Raw genomic sequence first — 27,660 nt, forward strand, 5'->3', positions numbered from 1 at the left:
ATAAAGTGAGACCGGATGTCCCGCCTCTACTTTTGACCAAATGTGGTCTCAACTCTCTTATGCTGTGATTGGTTCCATGCTGCTGCCACTCCGCCCAGAGCATTCTGGGTAAGGGTCCCGCTCTCTCTGTTTGGAACGTGGCCAGAGTCTCACCCAACTGACACGCAGAAAAGGCTCCTCTGGTCTTGGAGCCAGAAGAGTGGACCAGATGCCTGGGTAGGATTGTCAGTGGCAGATCGCTAAAGTGTGAATGCATATTATTTCAGATTCCATCAAACTGAGCATGCTCTGGAAGGCAAATATTATTTTTGATGCTTCCAGAGACTATAAAGCCAATGAAATCGTTATACCAAAAAAGTTGCCCACAGGTATCCTGGGAACAAGTAAATGCGAGCTTGTTGCTCTTCAAAAAAGAAAGTAATAAATATTTAGCTTGGGGGAGTTGGGTGGTAGCACAGCGGGTTAAGCGCACGTGGCACAAAGCACAACGACCGTTGTAACGATCCCGGTTCGAGCCCCAGGCTCCCCACCTGCGGGGGGGGGGGGGGTCGCTTCACAGGCGGTGAAGCAGGTCTGCAGGTGTCTTTCTCTCCCCTCTCTGTCTTCCCCTCCTCTCTCCATTTCTCTCTGTCCTAACAATGACGACATCAATAAGAACAACAATAAAACAAGGGCCACAAAGAGAATAAAAGTGTGTTTTGCTGGGGACCAGAGAAGAAAGTCTGGTGCTTGGTGCCTGCGCTAGGAATTCACTGCTCTTGGAGGCATTAGCCATTTCTTCCTCTGTTTATCCCCCTTGGATAGGACAGAGAGAAATTGAGAGAGATGGGGAGATGAAGATGGGTAGAGAAAGACAAACGCCTGCAGACCTGCTTCACTGCTCCTGAGGCGACCCCCGTGCAGGTGGGGATGGGGGGGACTGAGCCGGATCCTTGTGTTTTGCACTATGTGCGCTTAGCCTGGTGCACCACCCCCAGCCTCCTTATCTTACTCCTTATCCCAAGATACATTTAATTAGGAACCTGACATCTTTATATCTTTCATTTAAAATACTATTTTGGCACTAGGGTTATGGCTGGTACCCAGTGCCTGCTGCACAATGAATCTGCTGCTTCCAGAGACCACTTTTTTCCTTTTATTTGATTTGATAAGCCAGAGAGAAATTTACAAGGAAGGGGAAGATGAAGAAGGAGAAAGATACACACCCGTAGCACTGTTTCACTGCTTGTGAAGCTTGCCTCCTTGCAGGTGGGTACCACAGGCTTGAACCTGGATCCTCTGTGTGGTAATGGGTGTGTTGTTCCAGGTGCGCCACTTCCCGGCCCCCAGACACCTCATTCAAATGAGTTTCGCATTAGGGCCTGGTCCCACCTAGGAGCCTAGGTTTAGTAACTGTGCCCCAAGGTGGAGATTGTGAGCCAGGTTTTCCCAGATTGTGTTTCTAAATGTGAGACAGATCGAGCACCTATACACCAAGGCGCTTTGCCCTCAGCTGGCTGGGACTTGGTGAACATTCCTGGGTGCGGATGGATCCTGCTGGAGGGCCTGGCACTAGAAGTCTGTTACAGATAAATAAGTATGAGAGAAGGGAGAGAGAGAGAGAGATAGAGAGAATAAGAAGAGAAAAGCAAAAAGGAAAAGAATTCTCCTTTTTTCTTGGATTCTTGGAGAGGATCAGAGGTTCTCCAACCTCCCTGGAGGAGAATCTTGGAAGCCGCTGGTCTGGATTATAGCTGCTCCAGACTGCTCCAGCTAAGGTCGGAACTTGGCCTAGGGTCTGAGGTAGCTTAATGCAGGTCAAGACGAAGTTTCAGGGGGGTAAAGCTTAGTGGTCACTCCTGAGTTAGTGTTGGAGGCTCAGCTTCTGGGGCCAGCTCTGGACTACTCTTAGCCTGCGAAGCCAAGAGGGGCGGCGGGGCTTTTCTAGGCATATGTCTCTCCCTCCCCCCACCCCTTTTCAGCCTCTGTACCCTAGAAAACTGGGCAGAAAGTGCACATTCTGGGGGCTGGGTGGTAGCACAGCGGGTTAAGCGCATATCGTGCAAAGCCCAATTACTGGTGTAACGATACCGGTTCAAAACCCAGCTCTTAAAAAGAACAGTTAGGGAGTCGGGTGGTAGCACAGCGGGTTAAGTGCAGGTGGCACAAAGCGAAAGGACCAGGATAAGGATCCCAGTTCCAGCCCCCTGGCTTCCCACCAGCAGGGGAGTCGCTTCGCAAGCGATGAAGCAGGTCTGCAGGTGTCTTATCTTTCTCTCCCCCTCTCTGTCTTCCCCTCCTCTCTCCATTTCTCTCTGTTCTATCCAACAACAACAACAACAACAACTATAACAACTACAATGGCAACGTCAAGGGCAACAAAATGGGAAAAATAGCCTTCAGGAGCAGTGGATTTGTAGTGCTGGCACTGAACCCCAGCGATAACCCTAGAGGCAATTTTTTTTTAATTAAAAGAGAAAAACAGAATGTGCGCCTGCTGCTAGCATCTCACTTCTGCACTTCTCTACTAAGACCTCATTTAGAAGATACCTGAAATTTAAGCCTAATATCCACCACTACTATTCTTTTCTTTCTTTTTTTGAATCATGTCTTTAATTTTATTATGCAATAAAAAATTAAGGATATAATTTATTGTGTAGGACATTGCTAGCATATTATACATAAGTTGAATATTCTCATATCCCGTGAGCCAATCAATGAAGTAAAACTATATTATGTACATTTTATTTTTGTCTTTATATATTTTCTTTATTGGGGGTTTAATGCTTTACATTCCACAGTAAATACAATAGTTTGTACATGCATAACATTTCTCAGTTCTCCACATAACAATACAACCCCCACTAGGTCCTCTGTCATCCTTTTCCAGGACCTGTACTCCCCCCCCTCCCCCAACACACCAGTCTTTTCCTTTGGTGCCATACACCAACTCCAGTCCAGGTTCTGCTTAGTGTTTTCTCTTCTGGTTTTGTTTTTCAACTTCTGCCTGTGAGTGAGATCATCCCATGATTCATCCTTCTGTTTCTGACTTATTTCACTTAACATGATTTCTTCAAGCTCCATCCAAGATGGGCTGAAAACGGTGAAATCACCATTTTTAATAGCTAAATAGTATTCCATTGTGTAGATAGACCACAGCTTGCTTATCTGTCCTTGGATACCTTGCTTCCAGGTTTTGGCCATTACAAATTGTGCTGCTATGGACATGGGTATAAATAAATCTTTTTGGATGGGTGTGTTGGGCTCCTTAGAATATATCCCCAGGATTAATTGTTCTTTTTTTTAAAAAAAATTTATTTATTCCCTTTCTTTATTGCCTTTGTTGTTGTTGTTATTGGTGTCGTCATTGTTACATAAGACAGAGAGAAATGGAGATAGAAGGGGAAGACAGAGAGGGGGAGAGAAAGACAGACACCTGCAGACCTGCTTCACCACTTGTGAAGCGACTCCCTTGCAGGTGGGGAGCTGGGGGCTGGAACTGTGATCCTTATGCCGGTCCTTGCGCTTTGCACCACCTGCGCTTAACCCGCTGCGCTACTGCCCGACTCCCTAACTGTTCTTTTTAATGTGAATTTTTATTTTATTTCTTCCATGGGGAGGAGAGAGAAAAGCCAAAGTATCACTCTAGCACGTGCGATGCCAGAGGTAGAATTCAGGACCTCAAAGCAGGGAGTCCAACACAACCACTCGTGTCACCTCCTGGGCTACTAATTGTTCTAATATTGTTTGTAAACAGTGAGATTAAAATTGATGATTTAATTGTGGGGTGGACAGAGAGAGTCATGGTACAATTTTGATACATGGGAACAAATGGGAGCGCGTGGGGAGGGAAAGCAGACTGCAACCCTGGATTCCTAGTGCTGGCACAGAGCCTCAGCAATCAACCTAGTGGTGTGGAAAGTAGAAAAGGGGCTGGGGGTAGAGACCAAAATGGTGATGCAAAGACACTCTCATGCCTGAGGCTCTCAAGTCCCAGGTTCGATGCCGTGCACCACCATAAGCCAGAGGTGTTCAGTGCTCTAGTAGAAACACACACACACACACACACACACACACACACACACACACACAGGGAAAATCAAAACTGGAAAGAGTACATGCAAAAAGGTTAACAACATCTTGAAAATACTGACTCTTTTTTCTGTTTATACCTATCTCTCATTACGAAATATATTTTAAAAGTAAAGTAAAAAAAGAAGTCCTGGGCTGGGAGACAGCTTGGTAGCTAGAATTATTCTTTCTCTCTGTCTCTGTCTCTCTTGCCTCCAGGGTTATCTCTGGGGCTCAGTGCCTGCACTTCTTCTTCTAGCGTTTGCCCTTCTTCCGTAGCCAGTCAACAGCGTCAGGTTGAAAGCTGTCAGGAGCTGCTTGTTGCTGGCTTTGAAAGTGACTGGGATCCATGTGGATTCAGTCGGCTAGGAAGGATCGTCAGTTTCCCCAATGAATGGGTACTCACGGGATGCACCACGAGAAGGTCGATCCAATGCAACCCAGTGCCTGCACTATGAATCCACTGCTCCTGAAGGCCACTTTTCCTCTTTTTGTTACCCTTATTGTTTATCGGTGTTGTTATTATTATTGTTGTCATTGCTGTTGCTGTTGTTGGATAGGACAGAGAAAATCAAAAGAGGAGGGGAAGACAGAGGGGGAAAGAAAGATAGACACCTGCAGACCTGCTCACCACCCTTGTAGGTGGGGAGCCGGCGGATTAAGCCGGTATGTATCCTTACATTGGTCCTTGCGTTTGGTGCCACGTGTGCTTAACCCACTGTGCTACCACCTGGCCCCCAGAATAATTCTCTCTTATCTCTCTCTCAGTCTCTGTGTATACATCAATAGCTAAATATAATAATACAATAAAATATAAATACTTAAAATAAGACCTTGAGATGGTGCAGTGAAAAAGCACAGTACTGTCAAGTATGAGGTCCCAATTTCAATCTCCAGCAGCACATGCACCAGAGTGATGTCTGGTTCCTTTTCTCTCTCTCCTCCAATGTTTCTCATTAATAATGAAATAAAATCTTTTTTTTTATTATTTATTTTCCCTTTTGTTGCCTTTGTTGTTCTGTTGTGATAGTTATTATTATTGTTGTTATTGATGTTGTTGTTACTGGATAGGACAGAGAGAAATGGAGAGAGGAGGGGAAGACAGAGGGGGAGAGAAAGACAGACACCTGCAGACTTGCTTCACCGCCCCTGCAGGTGGGGAGCCGGGGGTTCGAACCAGGATCCTCATGCTGGTCCTTGCGCTTTGCACCATGTGTGCTTAAACCGCTGTGCTACCGCTGACCCCCAATGAAATAAAATCTTAAAAATAAATAAATGAAATAAAATAAAAGCTTGGGCTTAGGGGCTCTCTTAGGAGTTCTGCCAAAGACTTTTATGCCTCTGCCTTCAGGAACCCAGTTTCAATCCCCAGTACCACCATTAGCTTTAGCTGAGCAGTATTCTGGTGTTTCTCTGCGTGTTTTTCTCCCTGGATCTGTGTGAGGACAAGAAAATAAAGACACTATTCAGAGAAATACGGGAGCCCTTTGGTTGGCTCTAGTCCCAGGTAAGGTGCATTCTGCTTTATGTCCACAAGGCGGCAGCATAACACTACAGGCAGGTGGGCAGGCAGGCAGGCATAAGTGGTCTGAACTAAGTGTTCATTTGGGCAGGGTGTCTGCAGTTTGTTCACAGGATCTTTTCTTGGAAGCTTCCTTCCCGGGAGCTAGAGAGAGGCAGGAGACAGGGGTCAGTGGGCAGAGCACCAGGTCGTGTGGTTGAGGAACCAGGCTCCCTGGTATAGTGGTTTGGCCACAGACACACAGTGGTCCCGGAACTCTGCCTTTGGCCCCCCTCTCTCTGTCCCGTGGGTCAGCCCCCTTCTGCCTCCTGCTCTGCTCAAAGCCCTAAGGGGAAATAAGTAATTTGAGCACCTGTGCTGGGGGGCTGGGCTGTGAGGACGCCGCCGCCGCTGTCGTTCCCAGACTTCCGTGCACAAAGGACCAGGGTTGGAGCCCCTTTCCCAACCTGCAGAGGAAGGAGAGGTGAGGCAGGTCTTTGGGGGTCGTCACTCTTTCTCTCCACATGTCTAGCTCCCCTCGCCTCTCAATTTCTCAGTGTACTTTACAATCAAGGAAAAGATCAAACGGGAGTGGGTGGGGTAGGGAAAGCCGCCAGCAACTATGGATTCCTAGTGCTGGCACAGAGCCTCAGCAATCAGCCTAGTGTTAAGGAAAGTAGAAAATGGGGTGGGGTTAGATGACAAAATGGTGATGCAAAGACACTCTCATGGGAGTCAGGAGGTAGCGCACGTGCGCAAAGCGCAAGGATCCTGGTTCAAGTCCCTGGCTCCCCACCTGCAGGGGAGTCCCTTCACAGGCGGTGAAGCAGGTTTGCAGGTGTCTCTCTTTCTCTCCCCCTCTGTCTTCCCCTCCTCTCTCCATTTCTCTCTATCCTATCTAATAACGACAACATCAATAACATTAAAAAAAAGAGGGAGTCGGGTGGTAGGGCAGTGGGTTAAGCGCATGTGGTGCAAAGCACAAGGACCAGCAGAAGAATCCCGGTTCAAGCCTCCGGTTCCCCACCTGCAGGGGAGTTGCTTCACAGGTGGTGAATTAGGTCTGTAGGTGTCTATCTTTCTCTCCCCCTCTCTGTCTTCCCTTCTTCTCTCCATTTCTCTCTGTCTTATCCAACAACAACGACATCAATAACAACAATAATAATAACTATAACAACAATAAAAAGACAACAAGGGCAACAAAAGGGAAAAAAAAGACACTCATTCCTGAGGCTCTGAAGTCCTAGGTTCAATGCCCTGCACCACCATAAGCCAGAGGTGTTCAGTGCTCTAGTAGAAACACACACACACACACACACACACACACACCTGGAAAAAAATATAGACAAGATGAAAGTTAAAAAAAGAGAGAGAGAGACAATGGGGTAAAGCACATATGCAGGAATCCCCACAGGTCTGGGGATTAAAGTGGCAGAATGAAGGACAAGGCTGGTGGTGCTTGCTATCCCGCCAGCCCTCAGAAATTGCATCAAAGTTTCCAAGCTGTGCACAGTGCCTGGGGTCAGGGTGTAGGTTAAACCAGCAGGAGTCCTTCAAGGGGATTCATTCCCTTGCAGCTGTTGCCCCAGGAAGGCTCTGAGCTGTCCTCATTTATACAAAGGAACTGGGGTTCCCAGGTCCTTGGTGAGTGTACAGGGTCTTGGATGACGATGTCTGCATTACTATGACCTTTGTCTGGGCAAGAAATGCTCTGAATCTCACTTTATCTCTGTCTTTCACAGTTCATATGTCTAGGCAATAAGTAACATCTAGAAAATGTTGCATCCTAAATTTATGCCATTTTGAAAAATATATATAGAGAGAAGAATGAGAGAGGATGGTGTGGGGTTGGTGTGAGGGGAATCTCCTTGTTTTGGGGGTTGCTCAGTGCTAGGAACATGAAATCCATACGGCCCGAGCAGAGCTTTGGGCAATTCCAGGGGACTTGAGTCAAGGTCTCCTCTTTGGCCAGAAATCTGGGGAGTTTGCTTTTGCCATGCTGCACAGGAAGTCACTCTTTTTTTATAGGGGGAGAACAGGTTTGTGTATTTAGCAAAGTATGCCAAGTGAGGGGGTCAGAGCAGTTAGGTCTGAGAGGGGCAGGGAATCAGACTGGGGCTGTCAGTGTAAGAATCACTGTCCTGCATTGAGCCATGTGGCAGGCTGCTCCATTCTTGGCCTGAATCAACAGTCTGTGGGCTCAGTTTGAAAGATAACCTTGGGAGCTGGGGAGCCAGCTTAATGGTTATGTAAACAGCTTTCATGCCTGACGGTTCAAGGTTTCAGGCTGAATCCCCAGCTCTCCAGCATAAGTCTGAGCTGAGCAGTGCTCTACTCTTTTATATATATTAACAATATATAAGCTATATTTCTTTGATGTCACCAGAGCCTTGCTGTGCCCAGTGTCATGGTGTTGCAGGAACCTCAGAGCTCAGGTATGAGAGTTTCTTTCTTTTTTTCTTAAAAAATTATTATCTTTATTTATTGGATAGAGACAGCCATAAATCGAGAGGGAAGGGAGGGATAGAGAGGGTGAGAGACCGAGAGACACCTGCAGCCCATCTTCACCACTTGTGAAGCTTCCCCGCTGCAGGTAGGGATGGGGGCTCGAACCTGGGTCCTTGCACATTGTAACGTGTACATTCAACTAGGTGCGCCGCCACCCCAAGGTATAGAGAGTTTCTTTGCATCACCATTATGATGTCTACCCCTGCCCATGTCTGTCTCTCTGCATCTTTCTGCATCTCTAGCTCTCATTACTAAACATAACAATAAAATTAAACATGGGGCAGCGACCTGTGGCGCAGCAGGTTAAGCGCACGTGGCGCACAGCACAGGGACCGGCAAAATAAGGATCCCAGTTTGAGCCCCCGGCTCCCCACCTGCAGGGGGAGTCGCTTCACAGGCGGTGAAGCAGGTCTGCAGGTGTCTACTTTCTCTCCCCCTCTCTGTCTTCCCCTCCTCTCTCCACGTCTCTCTGTCCTATCCAACAACGGACAACATCAACAATAGCAATAAACCACGACAAGGCTACGATAAGGGCAACAAAAGGGGCAAAATAAAATAAAATAAAATATGATGAAATAATAAGTAAAAAAAGGAGAGCTTGGACAGAAGTGAGTGCCTTGTAGTTATCATCTTTTTCTCTTTAAACCTCTCATTACTAAAAGTATTAAGAAAGTTAATGCAAAGGAAAATGTTTATATATTTAAATGTTTATTTATAAAAAGGAAACACTGACAAAATCCATAGGATAAGAGGGGTACAGCTGCACACAATTCCCACCACCAAAACTCCCTATCCCATCCCCTTCCCTGATAGCTTTCCTATTCTTTATCCCTCTGGGAGTATGGACCCAAGTTCATTATGGGATGCAGAAGGTGGAAGGTTTGGCTTCTGTAATTGCTTCCCCGCTGAACATGGGTGTCGGCAGGTCGATCTATACTCCCAGCCTGTCTCTCTCTTTCCCTAGTGAGGTGGGGTTCTAGGGCAGTGGGTCTCCAAGACACATTGGTGGGGTCATCTGCCTAGGGAAGTCTGGCTGGTATCATGTTAGCATCTGGAACCTGGCGGCTGAAAAAAAAAAGGGAGAATATTTTAAAAGGAAGTCCTGGGATAGGAGACAGCTTAGTAGCCAGTACTATCTCTCTCTCTCTCTCTCTCTCTCTCTCTCTCTCCCTCTCCCTCAATAGCTACATGTAATAATATAATAAGATAGAAATATTTAAAATAACTTGTGCTCAGAACCTATCTTAGGAGTTAAGCCAAAGACTTCTATCCCTGGTGTCAGGAACTCAGTTTCAATTCCAGGACCACTATTGTAGCTGAGCAGTGTTCTGGTGTTTCTTTGTGTGCTTTCTGAGTCTGTTTCAAGAGAAGAAAATAAAGAATATTTGGAGAAACTGGAGCTCTCTGGTTGGCTCTTTTCTCCTATAAGGTGCATTCTGCTCCGTGTCCACAAGGTGGCGACATAACTCAGCAGGGCACCTGCTGTGCAGGCCTTGCTGCCAATGGACTGCCCCTTGGTGTGGACTAATTGTTCATTTGGGCAGGGTGTCTGCAGTCTGCTCATAGTATTTGTTCTTGGAGCCTTGCTACCCAGGTGCTAGAGAGAGGCAGGAGACAGGCTCCACTGGGCAGAGCACTGGACTTGTGTGGCTGAGGAACCAGGTTCCCTGGTCTGGTTGGGGTGTCCACAGAGACAGAAGGGTCCTGGAGCTCTGCCTGTGCTCCCCCTGTGTCTGTGCCATGGGTCAGTCCCTTTCTCTTCCCTGCACTGCTCCAGCCCACTTCCAGGAGAAAAGCAATTTGAACACATGTGCTAGGGTGCTGGGCAGTGATGAACCCGCTGGAGTTCCCAGGCTTCCATGCATATGGACCAGGCTTGGAGCCCCGTTCCCCACCTGCAGGGTGAGGAGAGGTGAGGCAGGTCTGTGGGGGTTTCGTACCCATGGCACAGAAAGGGAGGTGGAAGCAATGGCCGATCTCCAAGACCCTTCTTTCTGTGAGGCCACCCCACCAGGCCAGGAATCCTGGCGCCTGTCATGCAAGCCCAGCAATGACCCTGCTGTGTTAGGTCTGTTAGAAGGTAAAAATATTGTTCCAGAAATAAAAGAGTTAAAAAGTAAAAATTAGAGAAAATGGGCCCCTGGAGGGGGGGCTGGTAAGCCATTTGTTTGACAAGAATCAGTTGAGGAAACATTTCCTGCTGACCAGGGAGAAGGGGAGATAACCAAAAGGTCACAACCCCTACCCCACTTTCTCCTGCTGTTGCTTGGGAAAAGAAAAATTTTTAAATTACTAATAAAGCTGACATGCCACTTGTCACATAGAACCCTTGTCCTGAGCCCTATTTAAGCCCAGTAGAAATTGTAATCAGGGTGGAGCACCCAATATAGCTTTGGGTTCTCGGCCCTATCCCTATCCCGGGCTAGTAAATAAAGCTTTTGTCTTTACATCACCCTGGTCTCTTGGTGAATTTCTTAGATTACCGAACCTAACAGGTCTCCACTTTGTGAACATGGAGCAGAATGCACCTTATGGGAGACTAGCCAGCCAAAGCGCTCCTGTATTTCTCCTAGTATTCTCTTCATTTTCTTTTCTTTTTTCTTCCTTTTTTTTTTTTGCCTCCAGGGTTATTGCTGGGACTTGATGCCTGCATTATGAATCCACTGCTCCTGGAGGCTATTTTTTCCTTTTGTTGCCCTTGTTTTTTTAATAGTTATTATTATTATTGTTGTTGTTATTGCTGTTGTTGGATAGGACAGAGAGAAATTTAGAGAGGAGGGGAAGACTGAGAGGGAGAGAGAAAGATAGACACCTGCAGACCTACTTCACCATTTGTGAAGCAACCCCCTTGCAGGAGGGGAGCCAGGGGCTCGAACTGGGATCCTCACACTGGTCCTTGTGTTTTGCACCATGTGTGATTCACCCTCTGCGCCACCGCCCAGCTTCATTTATTATTCCAGACATTGATCCAGAGAGAAAAGCACAAAGAGAAACACCAGAACATTGTTCAGCTCAAGCTAATGGTGGTGGTGTGGATTGAAACTGGGTTCTTGAATCCACAGGCATGAAAGTCTTTGGCAGAACTTCTAAAATAACTCACAAGCCTATGGTCTTCTTATTTTTAATATTTGTGTTTTATTGAATTATTATATTTAGCTATGGAGATAGATATATGATTATGATGCTAGTTACTAAGCTTTCTTACAACCCAGTTCTTCATTTTAAAATACTTAAAATTTTTTTTTACTATATTTATTTATTTGTTGGACAGAGACAGCCAGAAATTGAGAGAAAGGGTTTGGTTGATACAGAGAGAGACAGAGAGACACCTGCAACCCTGCTTCACCACTCATGAGGCTTCCTCCCTCAGGTGGAGGTGACTGGGGGCTTGAATCTGGTTCTTGCACTGTAACAAGTACACTGAACCAGGTGGGCCACCACCTGGCCCCCAGTTACTATCCATACCGTGCATTCTGTCTCCTCCTTCCTTCTTACGTTTTCTATGTCTTATCATATAAAAGGGGGAAGAGGAAAAGAATGGCTTCCAGGATTGGTGGATTTGTTATGCAGGCACCAAGCCCCACCAGTAACCCTGGTGCAAGAAACAAAAACAAAGACAAAGACACTGATTCAAAGGGACATATGCACTCCACTCCTATGTTCACAACTGCATTCTTCACAGTAGCCAGAAATATGGGCTATTAGTAGCTTGCTTCATTCTCTCTCTCTCTGTAGCTAAATAAAATAGAAACATTAAATGAAGGGGCCAGGCGATAGTGCACATGGCACAAAGAGCAAGGACTGGCTTAAGAATCCCAGTTTGAGCTCCCGGCTCCCCACCTGCAGGCGGGACACTTCACAGGCAGTGAAGCAGATCTGCAGGTATCTATCTTTTTCTCCCCCTCTCTGTCTCTCCATTTCTCTCTGTTCTATCCAACAAAGATGTCAGCAATAACAGTAATAATAACAACAACAACAACAATAAACAACAAGGGAAAGAAAAGGGAAAACATAGCCTTCAAGAGCTGTGGATTCATAGTGCAGGCACTGAATCCCAGCAATAACCCTGGAGTAAAAAAAAAAATTAAATAAGACCTAGCAATCAGAAGATATCTTAAGAGTTAAGACAATGACTTTTATCCCTTTGGTCTTGAAAACCAGTCTCAACCCCAGGACCACCATTTTCTTTAGCTGAGCAGTGTTCTGTTGTTTCTTGTGTGCTTTTCTCACTGGGTCTGTGTCAAGAGAAGAAAATAAAGAGAATACTCGGGACAAATACGGGAGCCCTTTGGTTGGCTCTTTTCTCCTGTAAAGTGCATTCTGCTCCGTGTCCACAAGGTGGCGACATAACTCAGCAGGGCCCCTGCTGTGTGTGGGGGCCTTGCTGCCACTGGAATAAATAAATAACTCTTGGTGTGGCCTAATTGTTCATTTGGGCAGGGTGTTTGCAGTCTGCTCACAGGTTGTGTTCTTGGAGGCTTGCTACCCAGGGGCTAGAGAGAGGCAGGAGACAGGCTCCACTGGGCAGAGCACCGGACTTGTGTGACTGAGGAACCAGGTTCCTTGGCCTGTTGGGGTGGCCACAGAGACAGAAGGGTCCTGGAGCTCTGCCTTTGCTCCCCCTCTGTCTGTGCCATGGGTCAGTCCCTTTCTCTTCCCTGCACTGCTCCAGCCCACTTCCAGGAAAAAAGCAATTTGAGCACCTGTGCTGGGGTGCTGGGCAGTGATGAACCTGCTGGAGTTCCCAGACTTCCATGCACATGGACCAGGCTTGGAGCCCCGTTCCCCACCTGCAGGGTGAGGAGAAGTGAGGCAGGTCTGTGGGGGTTTCTTACCCATGGCACAGAGAGAGGGGGAGCAAAGGCAGATCTTCAGGACCCTTCTGTCTGTGAAGCCACCCCACCAGGCCAGGAATCCTGGCGCTTGTCATGCAAGCCCAGCAATGACCCTGCTGTGTTAGGTCTCCGCCTTGTGGACATGGAGCAGAATGCATCTTATGGGAGACTAGCCAGCCAAAACGCTCCCGTATTTCTCCTAATATTCTCTTCATTTTCTTTCTTTTGTATTCATTTTTTATTTTTATTTTTTTATTCCAGGTTTATTGTAGGGGCTCACTGCCTGTACCACGAACCCACTGCTCCCAGAGTGTATGTTTTTCCTTTTGTTGCCCTTGTTATCATTGTTGTTTTCATTATTGTTATTACTGTTGTTGTTGGACAAGACAGAGAGAAATCGAGAGGGGAGTGGAAGACTGAGAGGGAGAGAGAGGATAGACAGCTGCAGATCTATTTCATCACTTGTGAAGCGACATCCCTGCAGGAGTGGAACCAGAGGCTGGAACCAGGATCCTTATGCGGGTCCTTATGTTTTGCACCATGTGCACTTAGTCCGCTGAGCTATTGCCTCCCCCCTTCTCTTCATGTTCTGCTCCTGACACAGATCCAGGGAGAATAACACAAAGAGAAACACCAGAACACTGTTCAGCTCAAGCTAATGTGTTGGTGTGGATTGAAACTGGGTTCATGAACCCACAGGCATGAAAGTCTTTGGGAGAACTTCTAAAATAACTCACAAGTCTATGATCTTCTTATTTTAATATTTTTCTTTTAGAGAATTATATTTAGTTATGGAGATAAATAATTATGATGCTAGTTACTAAGCTGTCTTATACTGAGTTCTTCATTTTAAAATAATAAATTTTTTTTACTATATTTATTTATTTATTTGTTGGATAGAGACAGCCAGAAATCAAGAAGAAGGGCAGACAGAGAGGGACAGAGACAGAGACACCTGCAGACCTGCTTCACTGCTCATGAGGCTTCCTCCCTCAGCTGGAGGTGACTGGGCCTTGTATCCAGTTCTTGCAATGTAACATTTACAGTGAACCAGGTGGGCCACCACCTGCCCCCTATAACACTTTTATTTTACTTTATCTTGTTGATATTTTGAGTAATGAGCTGCCTGGGTTTAAAAAGAACAATATGATAATAACTAGGCAGTCACTTCCATCAAAGATCACCTTTTGAATTTATTATTTTGTCATATTTCACTTCATTGTTATGTTTTGTAAGGAGAGTTAGAGATACAGAGAGAAAGTTACAGGGAGAGTGATGTCTGTCTCATTCACAGGTGATTTTCAGTCTGCCTTCCCTCCCCTCCCTTGAAATAATTTTTTGCCAAAGACACTTGTAGGTGGCAGGATGATGATTCCCCTACACCAGACAGCCTTTCTAATCCCCCCAAAGTAGATTTTTATTAGCTCTCACTTAGTCAGTACAATTTTAAGCAAATTTAGTGTCGTGTGTCTCTGTGTGTGTGTACATGCATGTGATATGTGATACCTGAATACTTGAGACTTCCTTTCCTAAGGACAAAGCCATGATTTTAATCCAGAGTCGAGGGCAGGCCAGTGAAATAACTGACTTGGACAGTGTGCTGCTCTTCAGGGCTATGGTCTCTTGATTCTCTCTCTCTCTCTCTCTCTCCTTCTCTGTCTCTATAAAAGCAAAGCGTCAAGTGCAAGCCTAGTATCACCAAACCACTCCCTTTCAAACGTCCATTTGTGGGCTGGCTAATAGCTCCCCTGATAGCGCACTTGTTCTGCTATAAAACTTGTCCCACTTCTTCCAACACTACAGACATTGTAAATATGTGTACAAACTACACGGTGAACTCACAACATTGATTCATAACTGTGCTGTGCATATGTTCATTTTTATAATTTTTATTTCTAAAAAGGAAAAACTGACAAAATCATAGGATTAAAGGGGTACAACTCCATACAGTTCCCACCACCAGATATCCGTATCCCATCCCCTCCCCTGATAGCTTTCCTATTCTTTATCCCTCTGGGAGCATGGACCCAGGGTCATTATGGGGTGCAGATGGTGGAAGGTCTGGCTTCTGTAATTGCTTCCCCGCTGAACATGGCCGTTGACAGTTCGATCCATACGCCCATCCTGTTTCTCTCTTTCCCTAGTGAGGCAGGGCTCTGGGGAATTGGTGCCCCAGGACACATGGTGGGGTTGTCTGCCTGGGGAAATCTGGCTGGCATCATGGTAGCATCTGGAACCTTATGGCTGAAGAGTTAACATATGAAGCCAAACAAATTATTGAAAATCATGAACCTAAAGGTTAGAATATTGCAGATGAAGATTTGGGGTCTCCGTTTTGAAGACAGCTAGTAGGCCTACTTTAGCTATAGTCCAAAGGGCCTATGACTGTACTAGTTCTTTCCCGAGCCTGACATCTGATATGCAGGTGACCCAAGCTATTGTCTGGGGAGAAGATGTCTTAGATGAAAAAAGGAATAGAGGGAGTCAGGCTGTAGCGCAGCAGGTTAAGCGCAGGTGGTGCAAAGCACAAGGACCAGCATAAGGATCCCGGTTTGAACCCCGGCTCCCCACCTGCAGGGGAGTTGCTTCACAGGCGGTGAAGCAGGTCTGCAGGTGTCTATCTTTCTCTCCCCCTCTCTGTCTTCCCCTCCTCTCTCCGTTTCTCTCTGTCCTATCCAACAACGACGACAACAATAATAACTACAACAATAAAACAACAAGGGCAACAAAAGGGAATAAATAAATAAAATAAAATATTAAAAAAAGGAATAGAAAGCTGGATCAGGGAAGAGAGTAGCTCACAAATATGGGAAAGATGTATAAATATTGTTGACTGTAACCACCATCAATTTGATGTGATCTGGGGCCCACATTCAGCTTAGGAGCCCACGTGCCCTCTGCATCCCTGTAGATCTGCGCTCACACTCTGTGGTCATGAGTAGCGACGTTCCACGCTGCCCTGGTTTCAGGACCTATGACCCTCAGGTGGGAGCGATAGTATGTTAGCCAGCCTTCCTTTGGAGGCTGGAACATTTTCTAGTTTCTTTATCTTTTAAAAATATTTATTTATTTTATATTTTGTTGCCCTTTTTTTTTTTTTTACTGTTGTTGTAGTTATCATTGTTGCTGTCATTGATGTCACTGTTAGATAGGACAGAGAGTAATGACACCTGCAGACCTGCTTCATCACCTGTGATGTGACTCCCCTGCAGGTGGGGAGAATGGGGCTCGAACTGGGATACTTGTTCTGGTCCCTGCGCTTCCTACCACGTGCGCTAAACCCAATGCACTCCTCTCCGACTCCTCCTGGAACATTCTCTACCGGTGTTGATCCACATTGAGGGAGGGTCCTATGCAGGCCCGCAAAAGGGGTCCAGTGTGTTGTTCTTGATGGAGATGTTAGTATTTTAGCCAAATGCCGAGCAAGTCTCCTTGGATAGCATGTTCAAACCTTCAAAGAACTTTTTACTTATTTACTTATTTATTTTATTTTAGATTTCACTTGCCCCGTAATGAGAAAGGTAGGATGAAAGAAAGAACCACACCTCACTCTGGTACATCTGTTGCTGGGGATTGAACTCAGGATCTAATGTTGGAGAATCCAGTGCTTTATCCACTGCACCACCTCCGGGACCACTCAGAGCACTTTCTTTTCTGTTGCACTGAAGAGAGGCAACTTGCAGGACTATGTTCCTAGTGAGATGTGAGACAGAACAACGTGGAAGTGGAAGGAGCATTCAGATGTCCTTGAGAGTGCTGGAGTCTGTGTGCAGACTCACTGGTCAGCGTGTTCGGAGTGTCGCGGTAGGGGCTTCCGCCAGTTGTTTTCTGCAACAGCGACTGAAGGTAGTGAAGTGAGCGCCACCCTCAGGGCTTCTCTCTCTTTTTAATTAGAAACAACTAGGCTGTGAGGTTCAGAGGGCGTCGCTCCACACCACACCCTCCACCAGAGTTCTTTGTTCCCAGCCTCACACCTCCCAAAGATAACCACCAGAGTTTTCCCAAGTCTCAGAAACAAATTTGCTTGCTTTTTTTTTTTTGAAAGTTTATGTGGGGGAGTCAGGCAGTGGTGCAGTGGGTTAATCGCAGGTGGCACAAAGCGCAAAGACCAGCATAAGCATCCCGGTTCAAGCCCCCGGCTCCTCACCTGTAGGGGAGTCGCTTCACAGGTGTGAAGCAGGTCTGCAGGTGTCCCTCTTTCTCTCCCCTTCTCTGTCTTCTCCTCCTCTCTCCATTTCTGTCTGTCCTATCCAATAATGACATTAATAATGACAACAACAATAACTATAACAATAAAACAACAAGGGCAACAAAAGGGAATAAATAAATAAATATATTTAAAAAGTTTGTGTGTATAAAGTTTTCCAGATTTCACATGAGTGAAATAATGTGGTAGTTGTTCTTTATTTCTTTTTTTTCCTCTTTTTAAAAATTTTATTTATTTATTCCCTTTGTTGCCCTTGTTATTTTATTGTTGTAGTTATTATTGTTGTTGTCGTTGTTGGATAGGACAGAGAGAAATGGAGAGAGGAGGGGAAGACAGAGAGGAGGAGAGAAACACCTGCAGACCTGCTTCACCACCTGTGAAGCGACTCCCCTGTAGGCGGGGAGCCGGGGGCTCGAACCTTGATCCATAGGCCGGTCCTTGCGCTTTGTGTCACCTGCACTTAACTCGCTGCACTACTGCCCAACTCCGGCCTTTTCTATTTTTATACCCGAGCACTGACCATCTCTGGCTCATAGTGGTGAGGAGGATTGAACCTGGGACTTTAGATCTTCAGGATGGACAGTCTGTTTGCATTACCATTATGCTGTCTGCCCCTGCCCACATATGCCCCTTTGGGTAAGCGTTTGTGTGTCCTTTGAGTAAATACCTAAGAGTGCTATTGCCCGGTCATGTGGTGATTTCATTTTTATGTAAACATGCTCCACATCACCATCCATGAGGCTGACCAGTTTGCCTCCCCACCAGCAGCATAGAAAAGTCCCTTTTTCTCCAGAACCTCTCCACCACCTGCTCTGTTGTTTCCTGTGTTGTTGGTATAGGCCATTCTCTCAGTTGGGAATTGGAATCTCAGTGTTTTTAAAAACTTTTTTAAAATTATCTTTATTTGTTTCTTGGACAGAGGCATTCAGAGGTCAAGAAAGAAGGGGGTTGGAGAGAGGGAACGAGACAGAGTGACACCTGCAGCACTGCTTCACCACTTGCACAGCTTTCCCCCTGCAAGTGGACTGGGGGCTCACACCCAGGTCCTTGAACATTATAACATGGTGCGCCACCACCCGTCCTCTGTACTTTTATTGACATTTGTCGCATAATAAGTGATGTGGATGGAGCATTTCTTCTTGTGTCTGTGGACCACATGTATCTGTTAAATGGAGAGCTGCCTGCTCAGCTCTTTGTCCACTTTTTACGGGGTTGTTTTTTTCCTTCTTGTTAAGCTATCCTGGTTCTTTCTAGATGTTTGACATCCATCATTTGTTTGATGTGTGGTGTGTAAAGATTTTTTCCCAGTTTCTGAGTTGCCTGGTTAGCTTTGGGTAGTTGGCTTTCGATGTATAAAAGCTTCTGAATTTGATCTTGTCCCGTTTGTTTTCTCTTGTTTTCATCTCACAAGCCCAGGGACTGGAGTCTCCCAATATGTCTTTGGTGTTAAGATCCTGCAGTGTTTTGCTGAATTTTCTATACATTTTAGAGTTTCTGGTCTAATGTCTAGCTCTTTGATCCATTTTGATCTGATTTTGGTGCATGATATGAGGCGATGATCTAGTTCTATTTTTCTACATGTGTCTGTCCAGTTACTCAGCACCATTTGCGGAAGGGGCTTTATTGTCTAAGTTTTTCAGTTTTCAGGAAAGTCACCATTGGGATCTTGACAGGAAAATGAAATGGAAGATGTAGATGGGTGTTGATGAAATAGCTGTTTAAAGGGTGTTCTTCCAATCGGGGGACAAGGAATGTTCTTCCATTTCTTTTTTAATATTTATTTTATTTATTTATTCCCTTTTGTTGCCCTTGGTGTTTTATTGTTGTAGTTATTATTGTTGTTGTCATTGTTGGATGGGACAGAGAGAAATGGAGAGATGGGGAAGGCAGAGAGGAGGAGAGAAAGATAGACACCTGCAGACCTGCTTCACTGCCTGTGAAGCGACTCCCCTGCAGGTGGGGAACCGGGGTTCGAACCGGGATCCTTATGCTGGTCCTTGTGCTTTGCGCCACCTGTGCTTAACCTGCTGCGCTACAGCCCGACTCCCTGTTCTTCCATTTCTGTGTGTCCTTTTCAATTTCTTTATCAGTGTTCTGTGGTTGTTCTTATAAGGGTCCTTCCCTCCTTTGTGAGGTTCACTCAGAGGTATTTAATTTTTTTTAGGTTTTATTGCAAATGGGATTAAATTCTTCAATTCCATTTTCTCTGATATGTCACTTCTATCTTTCTTTTTCTTTTTTTGTATAACCATTATGCTATCTACTCCCCATTCTCACTTGTTATTTCTATATAGAAATGCCACAGATCTATGGGCGTTAACTTTGCATCTTGCTACTTTACCGAGTCCTTGCACCGTGTAACATGTGCACTCCACCAGGTGCACCACCACCTGGCCCCCAGTTACTATCCATACAATGCGTCGTTATTCTGTCTTCTCCTTCCTTCTCACCTTTTTCCTGTCCTATAATAAAAATATGGAAGAGGAAAAGAATGGCTTCTAGGATTGGTGGATTTGTCATGCAGACACCAAGCCCCACCAGTAACCCTGGTGGCAAGAAACAAAAACAAAAGACAAAGACAACTGATTCAAAGGGACATATATACATTCCACTCCCATGTTCATAACTGCATTCTTCACAGTAGCCAAAAATATGGGCTATTAGTAGCTTGCATCATTCTCTCCCCCCCTCTCTCTTTCTCTTAGTAGCTAAATATAATAATACAATAAAACAGAAATATTTAAGGGGGCCGGGCAATAGTGCAGCAGGTTAAGCACACATGGCACAAGGAGCAAGGACTGGCTTAAGAATCCCAGTTTGAGCCCCTGGCTCCCCACCTGCAGGCAGGCCAATTCACAGGCAGTAAAGCAGGTCTGCAGTTGTTTATCTTTTTCTCCCCCTCTCTGTCTTCCCCACCTCTCTCCATTTCTCTTTGTTCTATCCAACAAAGATGTCAGCAATAACAACAACAATAAACAACAAGGGAAACAAAAGGAAAAACATAGCCTCTAGGAGCTGTGGATTCATAGTGCAGGCACCGAATCCCAGCAATAACCCTGGAGTAAAAAAAAAAAAAAAGAAAAAGAAAGAAATATTTAAATAAGACCTTGTGCTCAGAAGCTATCTTAAGAGTTAAGACAAAGACATTTATCCATTAGGTCTCAAAAACCCAGTCTTAACCCCAGGGCCACCATTTTCTTTATTTTCTTTAGCTGAGCAGTGTTCTGGTGTCTCTCTGTGTGCTTTTCTCACTGGGTCTGTGTCAAGAAAAGAAAATGATGAGAATAATCGGGAGAAATACGGGAGCCCTTTGGTTGGCTCTTTTCTCCTGTCAGGTGCATTCTGCTCTGTGTCCACAAGGTGGCGACATAACTCTGCAGGACTGCTGTGCTTCGTGGTCTTGCTGCCACTGGAATAAATAAATAACTCTTGGTCTGGCCTAATTGTTCATTTGGGCAGGGTGTTTGCAGTCTGCTCACAGGCTGTGTTCTTGGAAGTTTGCTACCCAGGTGCTAGAGTGAGGCAGGAGACTGGCTTCATTGGGTAGAACACCAGACATTCGTGTCTGAGGCATCAGATTCCCCTGCCCGCTGGGGTGGCCACAGACACAGAAGGAGCTCTGCCTTTGCTCCCCCTCTGTCTGTGCCATGGGTCAGTCCCTTTCTCTTCCCTGCGCTGCTCCAGCCCACTTCCAGGAAATAAGCGATTTGAGCACATGTGCTGTGGTGCTGGGCAATGATGAACCTGCTGGAGTTCCCAGACGTCCATGCACATGGACCAGGCTTGGAGCCCCGTTCCCCACCCACAGGTTAAGGAGAAGTGAGGCAGGTCTGTGGGGGTTTCGTACCCATGGCACAGAAAGGGGTGGAGGAAGCAAAGGCTGATCTCTGGGACCATTTTGTCTGTGAGGCCGCCCCACTAAGCCAGGAATCCTGGCACTTAAGCCATGCAAACCCAGCAGTGACCCAGCTGTGTTAGGTCTCCACCTTGTGGACACGGTACAGAATGCACCTTATGGGAGAGTAGTCAGCCAAAGTAATCCCGTATTTCTCCTAATATTCTCTTCATTTTCTTTCTTATTTATTAATTTTTTATTTTTATTTTTTATTCCAGGGTTATTGCAGGGGATCGTTGCCTGCACTATAAAATCCACTGCCCTTGGAGGTTATATTTTTCCATTTGTTGCCCTTGTTATTGTTGTTGCTGTTATAATTGTTGTTATTGCTGTTGTTGTTGCATAGGACAGAGACAAATCAAGAGAGGAGGGAAAAACTGAGAGGGGGAGAGAGCATAGACAGCTGCAGATGTGTTTTATCGCTTGTGAAGAGACACCCTTGTAGGTGGGGAATCAGGGCCTTGAACCTGGATCCTTAGGCCGGTCCTTGCACTTTGAGCAATGTTCACTTAGCCCACCGTGCTACCGCCTGCCCCTCCTCTTAAATTTCTTATTTTTTAAACATTTATTTATTTCCTTTGTTTCCCTCATTGTTATCGTTGTTGTTGGATAGGACAGAGAGAAATGGAGAGAGGAAGGGAAGACAGAGAGGAGAGAAAGATAGACCCCCGCAGACCTGCTTCACTGCCTGTGAAGCGACTCCCCTGCAGGTGGGGAGCTGGGGGCTCAAACTGGGATCCTTATGCCGGTCCTTGCGCTTTGTGCCACCTGCACTTAACCATTGAGCTATCTCCCGATTCCCCCCTCTTCATTTTTCTATTCCTGACATTCATCCAGGGAGAAAAGCACAAAAAGAAACACCAGAACACTGTTCAGCTCAAGCTAATGGTGGTGGTGTGGATTGAAACTGGGTTCATGAAGCCACAGGCACGAAAGTCATTGGCAGAACTCCTAGGATAGCTCACAAGCCTATGGTCTTCTTATTTTTAATATTTGTTTTTTATTGAATTATTATATTTAGTTATGGAGAGAGATGATTATGCTGCTAGTTACTAAGCTGTCTTACACCCAGTTATTCATTATAAATACTTAAAATTTTACTATATTTATTTATTTACTATATTTATTTATTTGTTGGAAAGAGACAGCCAGAAATTGAGAGGAAGGCTTTGGTCAATACAGAGACAGAGAGACACCTGCAGCCCTGCTTCACCACTCATGAGGCTTCCTCCCTCAGGTGGAGGCGACTGGGGGTTTGAATCCAGTTCTTGCTCTGTAACAAGTACTGAACCAGGTGGGCCGCCACCCGCCCTCTATAATACTTTTTTTTTCCTCCAGGGTTATTGCTGGGCTCGGTGACTGCACCATGAATCCATTGCTCCTGGAGGCCATTTCCCCCCCTTTTGTTGCCCTTGTTGTTGTAGCCTCGTTGTGGTTATTATTATTACCATTGTTGATGTTGTTCGTTGTTGGATAGGACAGGGAGAAATGGAGAGAGGAGGGGAAGAGAAAGATAGACACCTGCAGACTTGCTTCACCGCCTGTGAAGCGACTCCCCTGCAGGTGGGGAGCCGGGGGCTTGAACCGGGATCCTTATGCTGGTCCCTGTGCTTTGCACCACATGCGCTTAACCCACTGCACCACCACCGCCCGACCCCCACTATAATACTTTTATTTTACTTTATCTTGTTAATACTTTGAGTAATGAGAGTTAGGTTTAAAATGAGCAAGATGATAATAACTCGGTCGACAATTCCACGGAAGCTCTCCTTTTTTATTTAATATTTATTTCATTGTTCTATTTTGTAAGGAGAGTTGGAGATACAGAATGACACAAGTGATGTATTTTCTTATTTATAAAGAGGAAACGCTGGTGGTTCCAGGAGTGGCACAGTGGATAAAGCATTGCATTCTCAGCCATGGGGTCCTGAGTTCAATCCCTGGCAGCACATGTACCAGAGTGATGTCTGCTTCTCTCTCTGTCTCTCCTATCTTTCTCATAAAAATAAATAAATAAATAAAACACTAAAAAAAGGAAACACTGACAAAACCACAGAATAAGAGGGGTACAATGCCACACAATTCCCATCACCAGAACTCCTTATTCCATTCTCTCCCCTGATAGCTTTCCTATTCTTTATCCCTCTGGGAGTATGGACCCAAGATTATTGTGGGATGCAGAAGGTGGAAGGTCTGGTTTCTGTAATTGCTTGCCCACTACACATGGGCATTGACAGGTCGATCCATCCTCCCAGTCTGTCTTTCTCTGCCTAGTGAAGCAGGGTTCTGGGGAATCAGAGCTCCAGGACACATTGTTGGGGTTGTCTGTTCAGGGATGTCTGGTTGGCATCATGCTAGCATCTGGAACCTGGTGGCTAAAAGGAGTGTTAACATATAAAGCCAAACAAATGGTTGACTAGTCATGAACCTAAAAGGCTGGAATAGTGCAGATGAAGAGGTGGGGGTCCTTCATTTGTAGATAGTTAGTAGGCATATTTTAGTTATATTTCAAAGGGCCAGTGGCTATACTAGTTTCTCTCTCCTCTCTCTCTTTCTTTTTTCCCCCTGAGCCTGAAATCTGATATGCAGCTGAATCCAAGTTATTGTCTGGGGAGATGATGTCATGGCTGAAAAAATGACCAGAAAGCTGGATCAGGGAAGAGAGTAGCTCCAAAATATGGGAAATATGTATAAATATTGATGACTATAAACCCCATTGATCTGATATGATCTGGGGCCCATATTCAGCTTAGGAGCCTTATGTGACCTCTGCATCCCTGTAAATTCGAGCTTACATTCTGTGGTCATGAGTAGGAACGTTCCAAGATGCCTCAATATCTTCCTCAGGTGTAGCATAGAGTATGTTGTCCAGCCTCCCTTGGGAGGATGGAACATTCTCTACCTTTGTTGATCCAAGTTGAGGGCAAGGTCCTATGGAGGCCCTCTAAGGGGTCTATTTTGTTGTTCCTGATAGAGATGACCAGTACCAATGGAGAGAGGGATTTATTTGAGGTCTAAGCCCATCATGTCTGTTTGGGAATCTCAGGACTCCCTGAATAGGGACCCAGCTGATGGGGTGGCCCAATAGTGACTAGAGTCATCGTTAAAGTATGTCAGTCTCTTGCCCTTATTCATCTTTTGCAGTCCTTGCTTTGATGAGGTTAGCTTGGGAGTGAGTGAGGGAAGTGTAATAGGAAGTAGGTGAGGAGGGTATCTAAGACTAAGTAGACATTATTTCATGAGGAACTTTATACTGACTCACTGCAGACTATTGTTTATTTTTGCTTTCAGGTACATATTTTGCCCTAGTTTATGGATACGTGTGAACATATGCTCTATCTCAAGGGACCTGATCTATATCTAGGTTTTGGGACTTTGTCAAGAAGTGAACCACCTGTATAGGAATTAGAGAATCCTATGAAAGGAAAGGTCTCACCCGAGTAATGAGGCTGAAGGGTTGACATTCCATTCCTGACATCTCTGGACACAGTCTGAAATGACCTAACAAATCATTTGTTAGAATTTATTGTATCATACACAACATCACCATAATTTGTGTCCTTTGACATTATTTGTATATAGCTGTGCCACCAGTTGCTTCTGTTCTCCCTGGTCTACGCTTTTAAGAGAGTCAACATATCAAGGACTCAGCCTATGTATTAAAAAGATTCAGTCTGTGCATTAAAAAGTTTGAGACATTCAATCACTCCACCCTCATATTAATTAAATAGTGATTTATATGACTACAAATTAATAGGAGTGTACATAAACACCATCTCACCACCAAAAGACTGTGTCCCAACCCATCCTCCCCCCCTTCCCCATGAAGCCAAACATCCATGCCCACCCTCAACCCAGGGTTTTTACTTTGGTGAAATCCTGCTTAGAGTTTCCCTTTCTGTTCTTCTTTCTTAACTTTTGTTTATGAGTAGGATCATCTGTCTTTATCTTTCTGACTTAGCTCAGTTAACATAATTCCTTATAGCTCCATAAAAGATGTGTCAGAGAAGGTGGGTTCATTGTTCTTAATAGCTGCATTATATCTATTTCTATATCTATATCTATATCTATATCTATATCTATATCTATATCTATCTATCTATCTATCTATGTATATATATCACAGCTTTCTCAGCCACTCATCTGTTGTTGGGTACCTGGGTTTATTTTATTTTTTTAGGTTAGATTGCAAATGGGAATGAGTTATTCAATTCCCTTTTCTCTGATTTGTCATACCGTCTCTCTCTTTTTTGCATAAGCATTATGCTATCTACTCTCCACCCTAACTTGTTATTTCTATATAGATATGCCACATAGCTATGGGTGTTAATTTTGCATCTTGCTATTTTACTTAGTCCTTGCACACTGTAACATGTGCGCTCCTCCAGGCGCACCGCCACCTGGCCCCCAGTTACTATCCATACAATGTGTCGTTATTCTGTCTTCTCCTTCCTTCTCACCTTTTTTCTGTCCTATAATAAAAAGGGGAAAGAGGAAAAGAATGGCTTCCATGATTGGTGGATTTGTCATGCAGACACCAAGCTCCACCAGTAACCCTGGTGGCAAGAAACAAAAAAAAAAGTCAAGGACACTGATTCAAAGGGACATATGCACTCCACCCACCATGGTCATAACTGCGTTCTCAGTAGTTAAATATAATAATACAATACAATATAAATATTTAAATAAGGGGCCAGGCAGCAGGTTAAGTGCACATGGCACAAAGAGCAAAGACCAGCTAACCAATACAGATTTTTGCCCCTGGCTCCACACTTGCAGGCGGGTCACTTCACAGGCAGTGAAGCAGGTCTGCAGGTGTCTGTCTTTTTTTCCTCATCTCTGTCATCCCCACTTCTCTCCATTTCTCTTTGTTCTATCCAACAAAGATGTCAGCAACAACAACAACAATAGCAACAACAACAATGGAAACAAAAGGGAAAACATAGCCTCCAGGAGCAGTGGATTCATAGTGCAGGCACTGAGCCCCAGCAATAACCCTGAAGAAAAAAAAAGGAATACTTAAATAAAACCGTGTGCTCAGAAGGTATCATAAAAGTTAAGACAGAATTATATCCCTTTGGTCTCAAAAACCCAGTCTCAACCCCAGGACCACCATTTTATTTAGCTGAGCAGTGTTCTGGTGTTTCTCTGTGTGATTTTCTCACTGGGTCTGTGTCAAGAGAAGAAAAGGAAGAGAATACTCGGGACAAATACGGGAGCCCTTTGGTTGGCTCTTTTCTCCTGTAAAGTGCATTCTGCTCCATGTCCACAAGGTGGCGACATAACTCAGCAGTGCCCCTGCTGTGTGTGGGGGCCTTGCTGCCACTGGAATAAATAAATAACTCTTGGTGTGGCCTAATTGTTCATTTGGGCAGGGTGTTTGCAGTCTGCTCACAGGCTGTGTTCTTGGAAGCTAGGAGCTAGAGAGAGGCAGGAGACAGGCTTCACTGGGCAGAGCATAGGACTTGTGTGGCTGAGGAGCCAGGTCCCCTGCCTGGTGGGGTGGCCACAGAGACAGAAGGGTCCTGGAGCTCTGCCTTTGCTCCCCCTGTGTCTGTGCCATGGGTCAGTCCCTTTCTCTTCCCTGCACTGCTCCAACCCACTTCCAGGAAAAAAGCGATTTGAGCACCTGTCCTGGGGTGCTGGGCAGTGATGAACCCACTGGAGTTCCCAGACTTCTGTGCACATGGACCAGGCTTGCAGGGTGAGGAGAGATGAGGCAGGTTTGTGGGTTGTTTTTTACCCTTGGCACAGAGAGGGGGGTAGCAATGGCCAGTCTCCAGGACCCTTCTGTCTGTGAAGCCACCCCACCAGGCCAGGAATCCTGGCACCTAATTCATGCAAGCCCAGCAATGACACTGCTGTGTTAGGTCTCCACCTTGTGGACACGGAGCAGAATGCACCTTATGGGAGAGTAGCCAGCCAAAGCGCTCCCGTATTTCTCCTAGTATTCTCTTCATTTTCTCTTACTCATTTTTATTTTTATTTATTTATTTTTTGATTCTAGGCTTATTGCAGGGGCTCGCTGCCTGCACTACAATTCTACTGCTCCTGGAGGCTATATGTTTTTATTTGTTGCCCATTTTATCATTGTTGTTTTTATTATTATTGATGTTATTGCTGTTGTTGTTGTTGGATAGGACAGAGAGAAATTGAGAGAGGTGTGGAAGACTGAGAGGGAGAGAGAGGATAGACACATGCAGATCTGTTTCATCGCTTGTGAAGCAACGACCCTGTACATGGGGAACCAGGAGCTTGTAACATGTGCACTCCACCAGGTGCACCACCACCTGGCCCCCAGTTACTGTCCATACGGTGCATCTTTATCCTGTCTTCTTGTTCCATCTCACCTTTTCTCTGTCCTGTAATAAAAATGGGAAAAGGAAAAGAATGGCTTCCAGGATTGGTGGATTTGTCATGCAGACACCAAGCCTCACCAGTAACCCTGGTGGCAATAAACAAAAACAAAAGACAAACACAATGATTCAAAAGGACATATGCACTCCACTCCCATGTTCATAACTGCATTCTTCACAGTAGCCCAAACTATGGGCTATTAGTAGCTTGCATCATTCTCTCTCTCGATCTCTCTCTCAGTAGATAAATATAAGAATACTATAAAATATTTAAATAATGGGGCCAGGCAATAGTGCAGCAGGTTAAG

General features: G+C 45.3%; 1 long non-coding RNA gene across 2 annotated transcripts in view; it reads left to right on the top strand.

Moving 5' to 3' along the window:
* The first annotated feature begins 1,139 nt into the window (after nucleotides 1-1,139).
* The window catches only part of LOC132536795 (uncharacterized), a 41,222-nt gene continuing 14,701 nt past the window's right edge, over nucleotides 1,140-27,660 (top strand). Inside the window, exons 1-3 of one of the 2 annotated variants that reach the window (XR_009548329.1) lie at nucleotides 1,141-1,757; nucleotides 5,402-6,035; nucleotides 7,938-7,986. This is a non-coding gene — a long non-coding RNA (uncharacterized LOC132536795). Of the gene's footprint in view, nucleotides 1,758-5,401; nucleotides 6,036-7,937; nucleotides 7,987-27,660 lie in introns of both variants that reach the window. The other variant, XR_009548330.1, reaches the window with a different exon arrangement.

This window comes from Erinaceus europaeus, chromosome 2 (assembly GCF_950295315.1).
Source record: "Erinaceus europaeus chromosome 2, mEriEur2.1, whole genome shotgun sequence".
Classification (NCBI taxonomy): domain Eukaryota; kingdom Metazoa; phylum Chordata; class Mammalia; order Eulipotyphla; family Erinaceidae; genus Erinaceus; species Erinaceus europaeus.